We start from the raw sequence: 19,393 nt of genomic DNA on the forward strand, positions 1-19,393 counted from the left end.
CTGACCTCTGCGCTGGTGGGCATCACTCTCCGATCCCTCAGTGGCCACCCGCCAGCCTAGAGACCCCTGAATTGTCCTCTCCCTCTGGGTTCCACCCTACACTCGCTGTTAGGTTCTGGGTTGGGCTGGTGGTCCAGGGGAGCACGGAGATGCATTACTGGAGAATAAAGGATTTCTTAGAGTTATTAACACCATGGACAGACAGAGGGGCAGCAGCATGCAGGGGCTCCTAGGAAAGGAGACAGACAGCCTGGTACAGATGAGGGATGGGCTCTGAAGAGACTCAGGACCTGTGTGGCAGAGGAAGTGGCCTCTTACATCTACTGGGGAGAGGGTCATAGTAACAGCCTGCAGCCTAGCCCTCTGATTCCCAGGCAGGAAGCAGGAAGCTGCTGGGGAACAGGATGTGACTCCTCTTTGCTGTAAATTCACTTCCCAAGTGAGAGGTCAAGTGAGCTAGCTCAGGGCTCACAAAGATGTCCCAGCAGAATGTCTGCCAATAACTGCGGACATCACATGCTTACACACAAAGACAGTCCTAATTGCAACTACTATACCCATGAGAAGCCAGGATCTGAGGAAAGGGATAAGAGGGGGCCAAGGGGACACTGAAGCAGGACAGCACACCTGTCTTAGATCACAGGTAACCAGAGGAAGTGGCATGGCTCCTCTAGAACCTGGCTTCTTTTTTTCTTTTCTTTTTCCTTTTTTTTTTTTTGTTAAGATTTATTTATTATTATATAAGTACACTGTGGCTGTCTTCAGACACACCAGAAGAGGGCATCAGACCCCATTACAGATGGTTGTGAGCCACCATGTGGTTGCTGGGATTTGAACTCAGGACCTCTGGAAGAGCTGTCAGTGCTCTTAACCACTGAGCCATCTCTCCAGCCCCAATAGCTGGCTTCTTTATCTTCAAGAGAAAATAAAATCGCCCCTCCCCCAATGGTGGTCACAGACAGGTGTGGACTGGCACTTTGCGTTAGGTGGGGGTGTCCAAAGCTAGCTTCATGGCGGGAACTGGGGTTTCTCCAGCTCTTGATGTCTCCTTGATCGGCCCACAGGCCAAAGGGATGATGATCTAGACTCTCTTCTCTCCATCCCAGCCCATCTCCACAGCCAGAACCCTGGGATTACAGCCAAGCCTTCATACCCACAAGGCTTTCATGTGTAGGTATTAGGGATCTAGACACTGGCTGCCCCTTTGCACATTTGGCAAGGGCCCTATCCGTTGAGCCACTTCCCAGCTGTGGGGGCCATTCTACAAAAGCATAAAAGTACAAACCATTTGGCACCCAGAAGCTGGCACTTGTTTACGGACAGAGAGCCTTGAGGAGGCCTCACCTGGGAACAGGAGCTACTGGCACTGAAATTTATCACCACCCTCAGTTGTCTGTGAATGACCTTCAGTGTACCAGGAGAACTGGTCTGGGGAACATAAATGCCTTTTTGCCAACAGCAAGCATATAAATAAAGAACCCGAGAATAAGGAGGTCCAGCTCCTGGCTCCTTACCAACGCTCACCTTGGCAGGGTCAACCGGATGATAACTCACCCCCCTCCCTACAATCCCTTGCCTCAAAGCCTTGTCTGGGAAAATATGAAGCATCCTAGAATCAAGACAGCATGTACTGCCACCACAGAGGCCTCTGGTCTCCCTTCCAAGGTACCTACCTGCTGCTCCAGCCCTGGGTACCACCTAGGTCCTAATTGGACATGGCAATGCCCAGCAAGATCTACATTTTCCTCACTGTTAGCTCTGCTCTGACTGTTCCACCGCCTGGTCTCCAGACAGCATCCTCAGACCTAACACCTAAGGACAAGAAGGTTAGAGCACAAGCCCTCAGCAAGCCCAGAGGGCAGTTCCAGGGAACACAAGTTACTGCTCCTGCACTTGGGGGTAGGAGGGGCCTGAAAGGAGGAACCCTGAAGGGTTGGACATCAGGAAAGCATAGTGGACTGGTGCCCCCTGAGACAAGGCCAGGTGAGACAGATAGGGGAGTTGAGTGAAGAGTGGCTTCTGGATGTCTCCATTGTACCAGTGTTCTGGGTAAGAGCCACTGGCTACTCTCCCCTCTTACAACATCCCAGCTTAGTAAAGCATAGCCCAACAACCCCAAGTGGCTGATCAGGCCAGGGGGGCTGGGTGGGGCACAGTGGACAGGACAGGAGGCTCACCCTCCTTCTGTGGAGCCCTCAGCTGGGACATAGGCTGCTTCAGGACCCTGGCCCCTGCTCACTCGCTGCTTCAAGTCAGGGGCCACACCTGGCACCCGTGAGGCCCAACATCACTACCCACTATCCGAAAGCCTAGTTTTAGAACGGGTGCCAGCAGACAGATGAGGCCCTCAGCACTGCCCCCCGTAAACCTCTCCCAGCACCGTTGCCCCCAGTACCGACCCAGCAGGGGCCTCGTCCTCAACACACTCAGCCCCCGCCTTGCGGGTTCTATCAGGGAGAGTATGTTTTATTAATATTGGATATTAAAGTTTAATACTGTGATTACAGCGAAAAATGGAACTTCACCTTCGAGGAGTATTAGAGGATTCCAAAGAGAGCCCGTGAGTGAGAGGGGACATTTGTCACGGCTCTGCAGATGGTCTCTCCCATCCATCATGCCCCGGGCAAGCACCCATAGCTGGCCAGTGAAGCTGAATGTCCTAATTGCCCCCAGGGTGGGGAAGGGGGCTGGAGCCACCTGGGAGAATGTGCAAATGAGTCAGGGGCACCAAGACCCAAAGAGGGCCCTCGAAGCTTGGTGCTCCCGGATGGGACTGAGACAAAGCCAGCCCCCTGGTTCTATGATGAGAAAGTGGGGTGCCATGGTGCCAAGGGAAAATGAGGGTCTTACAATCTGGGAGCAATGATCAGAGTGCAGGGGCGTACCCCCTAAAAGCCAGAGAGTAAAGGTGATTGACCGGTTTGTGACAGGGGGTTCAAAATATGCAGAGTCACTGCTGCCCTTAGACAGAATAACTGGGCAAACATTTAAAGTCCACTCCAAGGCCAGCTGCGGCTCACACCCAACCCTCATACCCACAGGGCCTTTTCGTCCTGGCTTCTCATACCTGCAGTATTGAGACCAGACACCCCTGCCTGCCAACTACTCAGAAGAGCCTAGTTTCAAAGAGCCTCCATCCTCTGTCTGATGTCCTGCTCTCCCCGCCCCACCCCATGACTAGCACTCGGTGCTGGTCAGCCATGTTTGTCACTTTGAGTCAGTGAATTAGGTGGGCGCTGCTGGGAGGGCATGGCTACCACATTGGTTAGACTCACCTGACAGAGGCACAAACCAGGCCTGGTGGCTTGTGAGAAAACTCTGTCTCTCACTTCTGGAGGAACACTGTGCAGATCACAGCTGCTTAAGCAGGTCACAACCCTGTCTCATAATGGTATGGGGTCACGAGAAGAAACAGCAATGATAACACAAAATGTGACTAACAATTAATTCGAAATCAGATGTGCTATGAACCCGAGGTGTTCCTGGTGGTGCTTCCCCACGGCTTCACTATACAGCCTTGTGCGCATGCCATCACCAGAGGATGACCCCCTCCCCCCGAAATGTCTCAGCTCAGGATAGGAAGTATTTGATGTTAGGACTTAGAGTGTTTTCCTTCCACGTACAAACCTTTCTGCCATTGCAGAAAAGGGGGTGGGGGGGTAAGCTGAGAGTAGAGGTACACAGTTGTGATCTCAGAACTTGGGAGGTGGAAGCAGGAGGATCGGGAGTTCAAGGTTAGCCTCAGCTACATTGGAAGTTAACATTCAGCTTGTCTCAGAAGGTGGGAGAGAGGGTTAATTGCAGAGAGAGAGAAAAAAAAAAGATTTCAACACCTTCCTACCCTCATTCTTCAGCATCTAAGTATCAAATGAGACATCTTTAGATTAGGTTGTGTTAGAGCGTTTGGTTTTAAATGTTCCTTTTTTGTGTTGATGATGAATTTTACGGGAAAAAAAATCATTCAACGAGTTTTGGCTTAGGATTAGGACGGACTATCCATTTCTAAAAGGAGTCTAGACACTCTTCTTCTGCCTGTTCGTGCTGCGTATTTATGTAGATCCCGGTTCTCAGGGTTTGGGGATTGAAAAAACAAAGAATCCATCAACTCTAAAGATGCTGAAGAAAACCTGTGCCCTGCAGTAGCAAATGCCCGGGCAAGATTCATGTAGATGTGAACCAAGGTGCTGGAGAGATGCTCGGTGGATAAGACCACTTGCTGGACGGCATCTGAGTCGAGTTCAGATCCCAGCACCCACATAAAAAGATGGGTGTCCCCATGTGCCTATAACCTGTTAGCCATGAGGTAGGGCTATAGGCAAATGGATTGATGGGACTCACTGGACAGCCAGAAACTTCCCCCAAATCACTCCACACTCAGGGAGTGACCCTGTCTCTGGGAAGTAACAGAGACATGAGGTATCCTCTTCAGGCCTCTTTACGAGACATGCATGGGTTCATACACATTCATACACATGCATGCTACACACACATACACATATACACGCGTGAGCACACACACATCTGTTTCATTAGTATGTCTCATTAGTATGCAAATGTGATCCCATCTTTACTAAAATTATATTTATCCCAAAGAATTGTTTAAAAACAATATATTTCTTTATGGTTTAGTCTCTGTAAACATTTGACCTGTGTGCCCATATTCCCAGGGTCACAAAAACTTCTTAGGCAAGAAGGGGTCATAAGCAGAAGATTTTAAAGAAGCCCTGGTCTAGATCAAGGTGCTAGAAGGCTCAGCATTGCAAGTCTGTGTCCTTCAGAGGGAAGAAGCACAGTTTGTCCTCACAGGACAACAGCAGGGGACAAGGACAGCATGGGTCAGCCCTTTCTGTAAGGGCTCATTTGGATCCTGCTGTTGGGGAGAAGGGCCCTGTCTCCCAGTGTCTTCTTAAGGGCCACTCTTAGCACCACCCTGTTGGTCGTGTGTTTTAATACTTGGACTTTGGATGGGACACATTCTAACCATGGCAAAGAAAAAAAATGCAAAATACAAACCAAAAATCAGTCGGCAGATAGCCAATGACTGCTGTTGGTAACCCTGGTGCATCTACACAGAGCAGCCATCGCTAACCGATTTCTGCTGAGCCCAGACCCTGCCAGAACCCTCCCCAAATAGCCAGAAATGCCACCTGGTCAGTAAAGTGTCTGGCTGGGGATGAGTTGGCTGTGGAAAGAAAGAGGGGCCCAGGGGTCCTTAGGGTTCAGTCCCATAAATAACAGGTAAGTAGCAGAAACCAGCCTGGGTGAGGAGCCTTCTCGGATGGAGAAAGACTCCAGTGCTTATGCTCAGAGTCTGCTGGAAGATGACAATCATGGTTTGACTATGCTTGGCCCAGAGAGTGCCACTATTTGGAGGTGTAGCCTTGTGGAGTAGGTGTGGCCTTGTTGGAGTGGGTGTGGCCTTGTTGGCATGGGTGTGGCCTTGTTGGAGTGGGTGTGGCCTTGCTGGGGTGGGTGTGGCCTTGCTGGGGTGGGTGTGGCCTTGTTGGAGTGGGTGTGGCCTTGTTGGCATGGGTGTGGCCTTGTTGGCATGGGTGTGGCCTTGTTGGCATGGGTGTGGCCTTGCTGGGGTGGGTGTGGCCTTGGAGTAGGTGTGTCACTGTGGTCATGGGCTTTAAAACCCTAGTCCTAGCTACCTGAAAGCCAGTCTTCCACTAGCAGCCTTCAGGTGAAGATGTAGAACTCTCAGCTCTGCCTGCACCAGGCCTTCCTGGGAAGTAGTAAGTGTAGCAGAAGCTGTGAACACAACGAAACCTTAGCAGCTGTGGCCCCCATGGGAGCCAGCTAGGACCTCACTCATCCAGAGGTGACCCTAAGGCACAGCCAGGTCTTCAGGTGCACATTCTGCAAGAAAACAGAGCTGTTGTGACCCTGAGAGACTGGGGAGGGGCAGGGAACCCAAGCATTATCACACTGGCTATCCAGGACAGAGCAGCCCCGCACCAGCTCCTCTGAAGCCTTCACAACCTGACAGATTAGAGAAGGACAGAGCAGGCTCGCAGTTGGAACGGGGCAGGGCCTTGTTGGGTGCCTCTTTGATTAGGCTCTCTGTCTTTGGGGGCACATATTCCACCCAACTGGAAGAACAGGCTTCGATGGTGGGTAACCTTGGCCACCCTTTGACCTGGACCCACAAAGAGCTGGGCAATGAATACGGGAGAGGTGCTAACCCAGGAAGACTGCCTGGAAGGGGGAGCCATGGCAGGTGACAAAGTGTCAGAGGGCTGTGGGGGCACAGCCAGGGGATCCACACAGATACACAGAGGTGTTAGAGGGATGGGGGACACAGCAAGGACATCTACACACACAGGGGTGGCAGAAGGCTATGTGGGGCACAACCCGGGGATCCACACAGACACAGGGGTGAGAGCTCTCAGTGGACATCTGGCCACCAGGTGCCCCACTGACTCCAGCCCAGACGCCTTGGTCCCATACATCAGGCCTGCAGTAAAGTCCACCATTCCCAGGAGTGGAAACCATGTCCAATAGGTGATCCAGCTGCCAGAGAAGCAGGACAGAGGCCCAAGCTGGACACAACCCTCACTGTTGGCCAGGGCGGGGGTTTGTGAGCACCCCCAGGAACTGAGCCAGAGCACCTCAGACCAGGAAGGACTCGGAACCTCCCTGCTGCAGCCGCTGACCCCCAGATAGATCCCCAGAGCCTGTGTCTCCCAATTTCTTCACCTGAGCCTGGGGACAGGGGAGAGAATAGCTCACCTAAACAGAGTTCTTTCCCTGTGTTGTGTTTTTTATTTAATTTTCCAACGAGCACACTCTTTTATCATCCGAAACCGTGAAAGTAAATTAAGAAGAAATGGGTTTCTTTCAATTAGGCTCAGCGCTGCTTTGAGTAACTGCCTATAATTCTATTTAATGAAAAAATAAAATCATTATTCCATAGCTCCCCCTGCCCTGTCACAAGCCCACAGACGGGCTCCATTAGTGAGCACCGTAGATTTATTTAATTAGAAAAATATTTTGTTTTCTCTGATTTCTTTAGGAAAAGGGGGGGCAAAAAACTAAAAAAAACCTCCAGGCACAAAATTAATCAAATCTGTTACCTGGTAGTTAATGGCTGCTACGCACAGGCATCTCTCAATCCGACTTGGATTCCCACCCGAATTTGGATTGTGCTCCCAGCCAATGACCTACACCTCCCTGCCTTTTTGGCAAACTCTGATGCCAAGGCCCTTGCTGCCAGAGTGGGAGACCCCAAGCAGGCACCCAGGGAGAGCAGCCAGAGTCTCTTGTTGCCCCAAACATCGGTCCTCTCGTGCTCCACATGCAGAACCAGAGCTGTGGTCAGGCCTGTGCCAGCTGTGGTCAGACCTGTGCCAGCTGTGGTTGGGCCTGTGCTAGCTGCGGTCGAGCCTGTTCTAGCTATGCAGAGCCTCGTCAATGGCAGTAGCCCCCAATCCTAGAGTGACACCTTCTCCCAAGCTGGCAAACTCAGGTGAGCCCAGAGACCTGAGTCAAAAATCCCAGAAGGTGGCAAGGAGTGTGTGTGAGGGATGAGCAGCTGCACTGAAGGCCTTGTGCCCTCCCCTCCCACCGGGACACCAATATGAGGGGAAGAGACACAGAGCCTGATTGATGCCTCTCAGGATGACCATAGTGACCTTAACGTGCCTAACTGCCCTGCAGGAACGTGCCCCTGACCCTGGGCTCCTTTTGGGGTCCCTGAAGACAGTAACTAGGGTGCACCTGTGGGCTTTGCGTCCCTGAGATCTTTCAGGGGCTCTGAGCACTGGCATTGACCTCTCCCAGAGGCCACCACACAGTATCCAGGAGGCAGCCACTCCTCAGCTGAGATGCCAGAGGTCCCTCATCACACTGAAGGACAGGGAGAGCAGGGTATAGCCACACCCAGGCCTGGAGGACTGGAGGAGGCCTGGGCCAGACTGGAGGCAGCAGTTCCATAGGGAGGGTTTCACCTAGGGCAGCCCCCCAGGAGGTGCTCAGAAAATGGTTGCTGGATAAACAGTCAAGGAATTAGTACAGCTGCAGCAGCATCCTTGACTCTAGAGCTTCCTTGTTCTTTCCTCTACCCTTTCCCCTGTCTTCCCTCTCTCCTTATCTCCTTCATTCCTCCCCTCCCTCCTCCCCCTTCCTCCTTCCTTCCTCCCCACCCTCCTCCCCTTTTCCCCTTCCTTCCTCTCCCCATCCTTGGTTCCTCCATCCTCCCTTCCCCAGCCCCTGCAGGAACTTCCAGGAGCTCAGCCTCGGGTTTGGAAACAACCCCAGAGAGAGGATTCCTGGGGGAGGACTCCTGAGAGTCACTGCAGGTTTCCTGGCAGAAAAGAAACCTCTGGAGACCAGTTGCCTGCAGAAGAAACTGCTGCGTGTGATAGAGCTGCTCACTGAAATTTGGATCAGGTCAGCAAGGATTCGTTTGCTAGCATGTGTATGTCCCAAATCCTTCTCAGGGAGCAATGGGATAGCATGGCCTGTTGTCTGCCTGAGGTCTCCTGGGGCCCGGCACACTTGTCTCTTGGTGACTGAGTTGAGGAGTGCTGAGAGTTCCCCAGACACCCCTTCCTCCCCAAACCAGGAATTCCCTCCCCTGGGAATAGATCCACAACCTTCCAGCTGACTTCAATCACCAGAAGCCACCTCTTTTTTAAAAAGGAAAGGAAATTTAATGCACAATATAATTTGATCATATTCTTTCTGCCCTCCCAACCCCTCCTAGACTTCCTTACTTCCCTATCTACCCAAGTTCATCCTCCCTCTGTCTCTCTGTCTCTCTCTGTCTCTCTCTGTCTCTCTGTCTCTGTCTCTGTCTCTCTCTCTCTCCCTCTCTCTCTCTCTCTCTCTGTGTCTGTCTGTCTCACCACCTGTTTCTGTCTCTCTAAAAAAACTAAATAAAACCAAAAAATCAAAACAAACAAAATAACACAGAGAGACACACACGCGTGCGCGCGCACACACACACACACACACAGACACGCAAAGAAAAAAAATGGAGTTCGTTTTGTGTTGGCCCAGGCATAGGGCCTGCCCTTGAGTATCTAATATAGCTAGTGACTGAGTTTCCTTTCCCAGTGCCAATTGCAAATGGCTTCTTGGTTAGGGTTGGGTGGGACTTTGTGCTGTTTCTTGTCTGGTCTGGACTTTGTGCAGCTCTTGTGCATGCTGTCACAGTCTCTGTGAAGATAGTTCCCTTGGCACCAAACATCACGGCTGGCTCTTACCATCTGAAGAGACCCCAAAGAGACCTAGAGGACCACTTATGCTGGCAAGCACAACCTCCACTTCGAGTCTGATTAACCCTCCAAAGCTTCATAGGCTAAGGCCGATGGTTACCCCCCACAACCTGTGGAAGATACAGCTCACTTACGCCACTGAACATGGAGAAACAGAGCCGGTACCCAAACAGATGCTTCTCCCTACTGACTAGGGTTCGAGGTGCTGTAAGATATTCTGTAGATGCTCTGTGTGATTTCCTACCAGAGTAGGGCAGATACTAGGGGAGTAATAAACCCTTTCTGATCAGATTGCAGGCCCGCTCCATGAACTAGCGCCCATACCTGGCACTGTCGCATGACAAGAAGTCACCTTCAACAACCGTTTCCCTGCTTAGCCCTACCATGGGAACTCAGTCAGGGTCCTTACAGTTTTCTATCCCAGGTGGGATCCCGTAGACTTTGTATCTTATGGCTGAATGGGTCTCCAGGCTCCTCTCTGGCACCCAGACTTTCCTTCAGCACACACTTCTGGCCCTGGGTCTAACCCAGCAGAACTCAGGCCTTAAGATCCCTGATCTAAAGTGGACAACCACACAGGTAAGATGCCTCTCCCCAAGGAGGCCCTAAGCTGGCACTGGCCCTGGCCCTAACCCTGGGTATCTTCAGACAGGAACTGAACTGCCCAGGGCTGATGGGAGGTAATGGGATAGCACCTATTTCCTGCACCAGAACCTGAGGTAGCACCCTTATCCCAGGCGCTATGTCTCTCCCTGCTCCCTGAAGTGCTCTTGGGTAGACTAACTCTCAGGAGACATCGGAGCATTTCGGACATAAACTGTAGGAAAACATTGTCCTCACATGCAGATGGATGTGCCAGGCAGCCCCATACAACAAGTGGCCCACCAAGTGGCCTCAATGCACTTGCTACATCTCGTCTTGCTTCTTATTGCTGTGATAAACACCATAACCAAAAGCAACCTGGGATGAGGGGTTTTTATTTCACCTTACAGGTTATAGCCCATCAAAGAGGGAAGCTAAGCCAGGAACCCAGAGGCGGGGACCATGGGGAGTGGGGGGTGAGCAGTGCTAACTCACTTACTCTCTGGCTTTTGCTCAGCTAGCTTTCTTATACAGGCCAGGACTACCTGCCTAGGGAATAGAACTGCCCACAGTGGGCCCTCCTATGTTAATTAGCAATCAAGACAAAGATGCCGTACAGACATGCCAATCTGAAGGAGGCAGTTCCTTGACTGAAGTTTTCTCCTCCCTGTGACACGTTAGGTCAACTTAGCAATAAAAACTAAGCAGTCTGTCTACATTAAAAATTTCCACGGGGACAAAAAGGCAAAAAGACCAAAAAAGCAGAACTGTCGAGGAAGGGAACCCACCCTCAACACCACAGATAGACTGTAAGCTCCCACGGGCCCCCTGTTCTGTTCTGAAATGTCCTGCAGTTTTGCCTGTGTGTGGTCAGTGGGATAATGGTGCCCACGACACCCATGTTCAGATCCCAAAACTTGTGGCCAACTTGCTAGCTCCTGGGACTCCCCAGAGAGGTGGGACCCATAGGCTTCGAGTCAAGGAACAAATGTGAAGAGGTGGCCATGTACCCATGAGCTGACAAGCTATACGTGCTGGAGACCAGGAGAGCCCCAGATGTCCCTCGAGTCTGAAACCCAGCTGGCTCAGGACTGGAGAGGGGCTCGTGTTTGAGCTTCCATTTGAAGGCACAGTGGACGCCACGTCATCTGGGGTAGTAACCCCCTTTAGTTCTTTCGAGGCCATCAACTCACTAGTGACCCACCATGCTGTGGGCAGCCAGTCCCTAGACTGAAATGTGTTCATGTCTCAGACACAACCAAAGGACCTTCCTACAAATGTCTGGCACTCCACGGGGTCAAACACAAAATTGACATTGCGGATAGAACTAAAAAGAGAACATCGTTGGCATCGGAAAATGTCCTGGATCATCTGGATGGGGGCAGAGCCATCACAAGACCCTCCCAGAGGGAGCCAGGAGGGTCAGAATTGACAGGCTGGGTCTGATGGCCAGGCCTGTTGTCCTAGCACTTAGGAAGCTGAGGCAGGAGGATCATGAGTTCCAGGCTAGCCTACACTACACAGTGAGGCCCTGTCTCTAAAAAAACAATAAATGGGCTAGCATTTATAGAGGAGTTGATGGGTAAAAGCATTTGCTCTTGCAGAGGACCTGGGCTCAATTCCCAACTCCCCACTTGAGGGCTCATAGCCACATCTGTTAACTCCAGTTCCAAGAGACCTGACACCTTCTTCTGACCTCTCAGGGCACCAGGGACTCATGTGATGCACAGACATACACACAGGCAAAACACTCACCTTGCATGTAAAATAAAAATGGACAGTAAGCCGAGAGACAGACAGAGAGACAGAGACAAGGGTGGTGGGGGCGGGGGAGGGAGAGAGTCAAAGAAAGCCCTGTAAAAATGGAGCAGAAATCGAAGACTGGACGACACTGGCCAGACTGCTGGGGTACAAGATGTGAGTGGAAGGGGCAAAAAAGAAATAGTTTCTCTGCTAGAATCCTCAAGAGGGGTGTGTGTCCTGCCAACACCTCCTTTTCATGACCCTGATCTCCAGAGTGTGAGATAATAAATCAGTTGTTTTCTTTTTTTTTTTTTCTTTTTTTTTTTTTCGGAGCTGGGGACCGAACCCAGGGCCTTGTGCTTGCTAGGCAAGCGCTCTACCACTGAGCTAAATCCCCAACCCAAATCAGTTGTTTTCAAGCCACATCTCACCTGCTTAGCTCTTCCTTCAGGGCTGACCCTTCTGTTTGTTTGTTTGTTTGTTTGTTTGTTTGTTTTCTGAATCCAGGTACTATAGTCAGAAGTGAATGGATCTGTTTGTGCCTGGAGCCTAGGGGTGTCTGGGTCCTGTCCTTTACTTGGATTCCCAACAGCAGAGTCACCAGTAACACTACTACTGTATTAGCCTTGGTGACTGCCACACCATCCCAGCCTGGTCCTGGCAGCTCAGAGGAAGGTGGGCTGGTTTTCCCAGGTGTGCTTGGCAGCTCTGAAGGACCGCTTGTTTCAGCCTTGGCCTGGGCATTTGCAGGGGGCTGTATTGCTTTCCCTGGGGCCAGGGGACAGCCCTTGCTCGGAGCTGCCCTTCGTGCAATCTGCAAACAGCTCCTTGGTGCTCACCACCTCTTCTCCGAGGAAAGATACTAAACTTTTGACTGATGGGGACCCCGGACTCCTCAAGGAACCATCTAGAAACCCGATCTCCATCCTCGAACATCACCTACATTCACATTCCACACAGGGAGTCGGGCAGGCTCCACATCCTCATGACAGATGTGCTCCCATGCGTTTGGTCCGTTCTGAGTCCCCCAGCCAGATGTAGGTATTCAAGGTCACGGGGGCCACAAGAGGCCAGCACCCTCTATCCCAATCTGTTTCTGTCATCTTCTCGTGCCTGTATAGGGACAATAAGGGGGAGTTTTCTACCAGATCATGATGACCTTGGAACTCTATTCTGATGCTGACCAAGGTCAGGAGTGGCTGCAGGACGGAAGTGGCCAACTTGGTCCGCAGAGAACCCTCTGAGTACCAGACTAAGCAGACCCAAGTGAGCCTTTGCCCCACCTATCTTGCCTCCCTCTGTCCCCCAGTGCCCTCTGCCCCGACCCAGACCAAGCCCCATACAACCCCTTGTGGGCAGAGGCCTGGACCAGAGGAATCATAGAGCCATCACATCCCTTCCACCTTTCTGTGGTGACCTGGGTGGCCTGGGCTTAAGCAGCGGGTTTTGTGGGGTGGGAACCCCTCCCCACTCTTCTGCTGACCTTGGACGGAGACCCGCTTTCAGTGCAAAGGTTAGCCCAGAATATGGAGTGTGGCTGCCCTCTGCTGGCATTTCTGAGCAATGGCCACGAAGGACTCCAGCCGGGAAGGAAAATCCCATGGTGCCCTGAGTAGGGCAGATGGACACGAGGCACTGCCTTCCCACCGTCTCATTTTGTCTGGATGTAGACAGGTGCAGGCGAGAGACCACCGTCTACGTAGAGACTGCTTCACACCAAGTGCTATGTAGGTTAGTACCCCCTCTCCCCAATGCCAATCAACCCTAGACAGAAAGGGCCATAGGGGTAGAAAGGTTGATAATTCTGCCTTGCCTAGATAGAAAAACTGAGAAAAGAGACCTCAAGCAACTGTCGCTGACTCATCCCGCCTAGAGCACCCATAAGGTGCTGTCTGAGGCCTCCCTCAGAGAGCCTCAGGGAGAGTCAAAAGCCAAACCCCAGGGAGGGTGGAGTAAGTAGAGATTGAGTGCTTCTCTTTATCCCAAAGGGCCAAGAACAGGACAGGTAGGTGTGTGGCCTGGGCAGCAAATCCAGCTTCAGAGTGCTACCCTTTCCCACCTGCTCCCTGGAACCTGACCCCTCCCACCCTGACTCCCTGAACCCACTCACCTATGCCCCCTCCCCTGAGGCACATTCACTAGCACAGCCTCTGTGCTCTGCACAGGGCCTGGATCCCCCAATTCCCAGAAGCTCCCAAACCCACAGTCACAGGAGGCCTGGAGACCCAACCAGGCCCTCTGGGGCTCTGAGGGTTAGACACCGTCTCAGTACCCTCCAGACAGAGGCCACAGCTCAGAAGGCTCAGCCTCAGCCTCAGCCCTCAGTCCAGCCAGGAACAGAAGCCAGCTTACCCACTACCAGCTCTCCCAATGCTTCAATGCTTGGAGTCTATGAGGTCCTGCCTTGTTCCTTGGTCCTGTGATGTGAGGCAACCACTCCTCTCTAACCCTAAGCAACACAGGAACTTCCTGCTGCACTTCCCCCGCCCCCTTTTGCTTGTTTCTTAGAGATTAATTTTAACTATTTTTAATTGCATATATGGGGAGGGGGAGCGGGACATACAAGTGTCCACAGAGGCCAGAAGGGCATCAGATCCCCTGGAATTGGGGTTTCTGAGAGTTATAAGGCACCTCTGAGTCTTTGAGCCTCTGTGCTTAGCGTCTGAGCCGTCTCTGCAGCGCTCTGCTCTTTGACTAATTTCTCTTTTCTTTTCTTTCTTTTATTTTCTCTTTTTTTCTCTGTGTGGCCCTGGCTGCCCTGGAACTCATGCTGTGGACCAGGCTGTCTCCAACTCAGAGACTGGCCTGCCTCTGCCTCTCCATTGCTGGGGTTAAAGGTGAGTTCTGTCACTGTTGCCTGTGTCACATCCGCTGACTGTTAACTATTACTAATTTCAAAGTTACCATCATTTTTTTCAGGGGTGGGGCCTGGGAGCCCTTTTACATGCTTTGAGTGTTTATAAATGCAGTGTATTCCTTCTTGATGGTTTCTTCTCCTCCCCCCTCCCCCGCCATGATTTCTGTTACCTCAGTAAACAAGCCTTTCCAAACACTGATGGCCTCAAGTGGCCAAGAAAACCTTCAAGTTCCCTTAAAATGGCAGAGCTTCCTGCAGCCCTAGGAAAGCCTCCCTGTGCTGCTCCACTGAAGAAAATTTACTATTCTTTAGCTTTCACGTTAGTAAATGGCTGGACAACACTCACGGGCTGCTCTCCTGGACAGTGCGGCAGCCACGGCAGCATCCTGGACATTCACAGTGCCAGAGATTATATCTGAGCAGCCAAACGGGGACCAACAGCTCTGCCTCAGTGTGCCAGTTCTGGGCTCCATTCCCGTTCTCCAAGGGGACAGGGACAGTTGCTCCCCAGGGTAATGGGCTGTGGATCCACGTGACCTTTCTCATGATCTGAGGCTTTTTATAACCACAAGACTCTCAAAACCATAAAAAGACCTCTGAGTCCAAGCTGGGGGAGAATATCACCCTCGGTGCAGAGGCTGGCCTTGTTTCCTGGCTTCAGACTGAGCTGAGTAAAGACCAGAAGACTCAACAGAGTCCAGACAGGCTCAGATATCCAGCCATCGGGGAGGGGAAATGGGTTACTAGAGTCTTAGGACAGCAGCGGAAGCTTAGGGAAAGCTTCTTCTGACACTGCACAGGCAGTCAGACTCTCGAAAGTCTGCTCTTTCTGGTTTCAGGTACTTGCCCTGGGTAGGAGGCTGGCACTGACCTGGAAACCCCTCCAGGGGGCCAGGGTCACAGGCCAGAGGGAACAGCTTTGAGGACAAAGCCTCAGCCAAGATCCCTGGCCTCAGAGGCCAGCCGCCTGCCCATCACTAAGAGCCCTGTTGTTGTGTCCCACAGGGCGCACTAGCCAGGTGAAAGGGCAGCTCAGACCTAGTTCCTGAGGAAGTCATGACTCTCTTGGGGTAGTGCTCAGAGGACAAGGGTCACCTCACCCCACAGAACAGAGGAGGATGAAGTTTTCCTAGTGCTGAGCCAAGTTCTGAGCTAAAAGCTCCCGTGGACAGATCTGCTGACCCTCTCTGGATACAGACCTTCAGCCACACCCCCGCAGAAGCAGCAGCTGGCTGAGGAGCTAGGGGCAGGCATGTCATTCACACCCTGCCACACCTGTGGTTCGTGAGCTATGCACCCAGACGCCCATCCATCCCGACCATTGTCTTTACCACAAGAAAGCTGCCAGGCTGAACAGAGAGAAGGGACATCACAGGGAGATCAAAGGCAGGGGCCTTAAATGGGGGTTGGGGGAGCAGAGGCAATAGCAGACCCATGGAGGTCAAAAGGAAGTTCAGCTGAGCCTGCATGGACAATTTCTGCTGCACAGACGCATGTCCTCACCTTGAGGAGCCTACCGACCTTCCCGTATCAGGGAGGGGTAAGGGAGGATTGGCTAACCACCAACTGGGGCACAGCAAGGACAAGACAGCAGACAAGACTCCAGAGTGCCTGAAAGGTCAGGGACAGTACTGAGTAGGTTCCTTAAGAAGCCCAAAGCTAGGGGGCTGGGGATTTAGCTCAGTGGTAGAGCGCTTACCTAGGAAGCGCAAGGCCCTGGGTTCGGTCCCCAGCTCCGAAAAAAAAAGAACCAAAAAAAAAAAAAAAAAAAAAGAAGCCCAAAGCTTGGGCTGGAGGACAGCTCAGCAGTTAAGAGTCCTCACTGAAGACTATACATGGACTAACCCAGGGCTCCAACTGCATATGTAGCAGAGAATAGCCTTGCTGGGGCACCGGTGGAAGGGATAGCCCTTGGTCCTGTGCAGGGAAATATGGGGGAGGCAATAAAGGGGATGTATAGGAGGAATACCTGCATGGTGGAGGGGGAAGGGAGAGAATGAGAGCTTATGGACAGGAAACCAAATGTAAGTAAAGAAATATATCTAATAAAAAAATTGTTTAAAAAAAAAAGTGCTCACTGCTTTTCCAGAGGTCCTGAGTTCAAATCCCAGCAACCACATGGTGGCCTAAAACCATCTGTAATAGAATCCGATGCCCTCTTCTGATGTGTCTGAGGACAGCTACAGTGTATTCATATACATAAAATAAATAAGTCTTTTAAAAAAGCGAGCGGGGGAGGCTCTGTGTGGCTTGGTGAGGTGCAGAAAAGCTAGGATGAGGTTTCAGAAAAGGACTCGGGTGTTATAATGTTGGTGCTGAGCTGTGCAAGAAAGAAGTGTAGGCTGAGCCCCCACCACATAGGTGATCTGCCATGTCTGTGGGCTCCATATAAGTCTCTATGACAGCCTGGAGCATCAACACCAGACTCCTTGGAGCATATCGCTCACTTATATAGATTCAGGGTCCCAGATACAAACTCACTGATATGGAAATCCAACTTTCAGGACCTTCCTGATGAGGCCTTAAGTCACAAGCAGCAAGAACTACCCTGGACTTCCAACCAACCTTGCTACAAGTGACTTCCCAGGCAAGAGATCCTTAAAGCACAGAGGAGGCAGATTTGCTCCTGAAGGTCCCCTTTCTTCTCTGGCTTTGTGCTCCCACCTTTGACAAGGGGTGCTTTCCCCCTCCTGTGTCCCATGGGATCTGCACCAGCTGAAGCTCACCCAAAGCCCTCTAGTCCTGGTATACTCCCATGGGCAATCACTGCTGCCTACGGACAGCCACTTGTCTAAGATGGGGCTGTATGACTGTCCCTAAGTCTCAACAAAACAGGAGGGCCTGTAGAACACATTACAGCACCCAGGCAAAGTACAGCTATGAGGTTAAAGGTAGGCTAAGCCATGAGCATGGGTTTCTGCTGGCTCCATTACTGAGAAGGACTTGGTCATGCACCATAGGTAAGAGAACTGAACAATGAGCTCACAGCTCCCTAAGGGATCACCCACTGCAGTTCCGCTACCATTTGGATACACTGTAGCTGTCCTCAGATGCACCAGATTCCAGTGTAGATGGTTGTGAGTCACCACGTGGTTGCTGGGAATTGAACACCTCAGGACTGTAGCTGTCCTCAGACACACCAGATCCCATTACAGATAGTTGTGGGTCACCACGTGGTTGATGGGAATTAAACTCTGGAAGAGCAGTCAGAGCTCTTATCCATTGAGCCATCTCTCCAGCCCTCTCCACTCCCATTCGGATGGTACCTGCTGTGCTGGGCCCAGCCTCGCCTACACTGAGACATTAGCAGAGCTCTGCACCAGCATCATCTACCCTGACCACAGTGAGGACCCACACCATGGCCCAGGAGCCCTGCTGCAGTGTGCCCCCTGTCCCTCCTGGGTTCTCTGACCCCTCATGCTCACCTCCCAGAGCTCCCTATGACATAGTCTTTTGTCTCATGTCCCAACGGTCTTGCAGACCCAGGACCCAAGCACACCCTCAACCTCACATCCTACCCTCTGTGCCCACTACCTCTGGCTCACTACCACAGGGTTCCCAGAGTTCCCCATCCATTTGAGACTGCCCTCTTGCTCCTCTGGTGGGAACCTGTTCTTGCAGGGCCTAAACATCCTTATGACTCGCCCTGATTAGCAACCGGAATAAATGAGGGGCAGGCAAGAGACAGGAACCACAGGCCAGATTGAGAGGACCCCACTTCATCCGACGTCCCAAAAATTGCAGCCAGGGGTCAATGAGGCGGCTTCTGCCTAGAGATCTTCGGAGCCTCTTCACTCTCCACTCACTCTTGGGGGTTCTTCCATTTGCCATAAGACCTTGATTTCTTCGTAAGAAATAAGAAAGCTGAACACCACCCCCACTGCAGCTCTGCTCCCAGCCTCCTTGGGATCCTGAGCCTAGTTTTCATCAGAAAACGCTCTACATCTTATAGAGAAGTACATAGAAATTGCATCCTGAGCTCCCAAATCTCTGTTTTTCTGCATTTCTCCAAAGCATACTGAAGAAATGACTCAGCGGTTAAGAGCACTGACTGCTCTTCCAGAGGTCCTGAGTTCAATTCCCGGCAACCACATGGTGGCTCACAACCATCTGTAATGGGATCCGATGCCCTCTTCTGGTGTGTTTGAGCTACCATGTACTCAGAAAGGAAGGAAGGACAGAAGCCAAAGCAATCAGCCAACAGACAGACAGCCACCGCCCTTCCTAACAAGACCACTGTGACCAGCTGCCCAAAGCTGACCTCCACCTGAATCTCATCCAAGCCAGCCAGATGGGAGCCTGTTTACCTGAGGCCATTTATCCAAGGTTGTCTCCTTCTCACTGCCACCAGCACCGGAGACTCTCAGGCCTCGGGTCACCTTGCTTTGTTGTCAGAGAAACAAACACCCAACAGAAAGAAACTTGGAAATCACTACCTATCCAGAAGCAGCCTCAGGAAGTGTGACCGACCAGGGGATGGGGGTTGGGGGGTAGGCAGGGACCAGAGCTAGCTGCTTACTTCCTTGTGCCTTGGAGATTTTGATCTTTGAGCCATTGAGCAGCAGGCCTATGCCAGGACCCTCTTGGAGGCTGGAAAAGAACAAATAATTGTTCCCTCACCCAAGATCACTCATGCCAAGGGATGATGTATGTATGTATTTATGTATGTGAGTACAGCTGTCTTCAGACACACCAGAAGAGGGCATCAGATCCCATTACAGGTGGTTGTGATCCACCATGTGGTTGCTGGGATTTGAACTCAGGACCTCTGGAAGAGCTGTCAGTGCTCTTAACCACTGAGCTATCTCTCCAGGTGAGATACAGGTGTGGGCACAGCCCTTCAATAGTCACAACAAGAGCCACAGGAGGTGGAGACAATCCTCCCACTAATCAGGTGGCATCTATGTGAGATCCCAGGATCTGTTTGGAACTGAGGGGGGAAGTGGGAGGGGCTTCAGGGCTGTGTGATGAGGTGGGAGAGGGTACC

The 19,393-nt window shown here is 51.8% G+C and overlaps 1 long non-coding RNA gene across 1 annotated transcript; it reads right to left on the minus strand.

Annotated features, from left to right (window-relative positions):
* Positions 1-12,397: 12,397 nt before the first annotated feature.
* On the minus strand, positions 12,398-13,993 carry LOC148006195 (uncharacterized). Its single transcript, XR_015621478.1, has 2 exons — positions 13,902-13,993; positions 12,398-12,662 (listed from the first exon to the last, which is right to left on the minus strand). It is a non-coding gene; the product is annotated as an uncharacterized LOC148006195 (long non-coding RNA).
* Between the last annotated feature and the right edge of the window lie 5,400 nt (positions 13,994-19,393).

This window comes from Rattus norvegicus, chromosome 5 (assembly GCF_021556685.1).
Source record: "Rattus norvegicus strain SHRSP/BbbUtx chromosome 5, alternate assembly SHRSP_T2T, whole genome shotgun sequence".
NCBI lineage: Eukaryota > Metazoa > Chordata > Mammalia > Rodentia > Muridae > Rattus > Rattus norvegicus.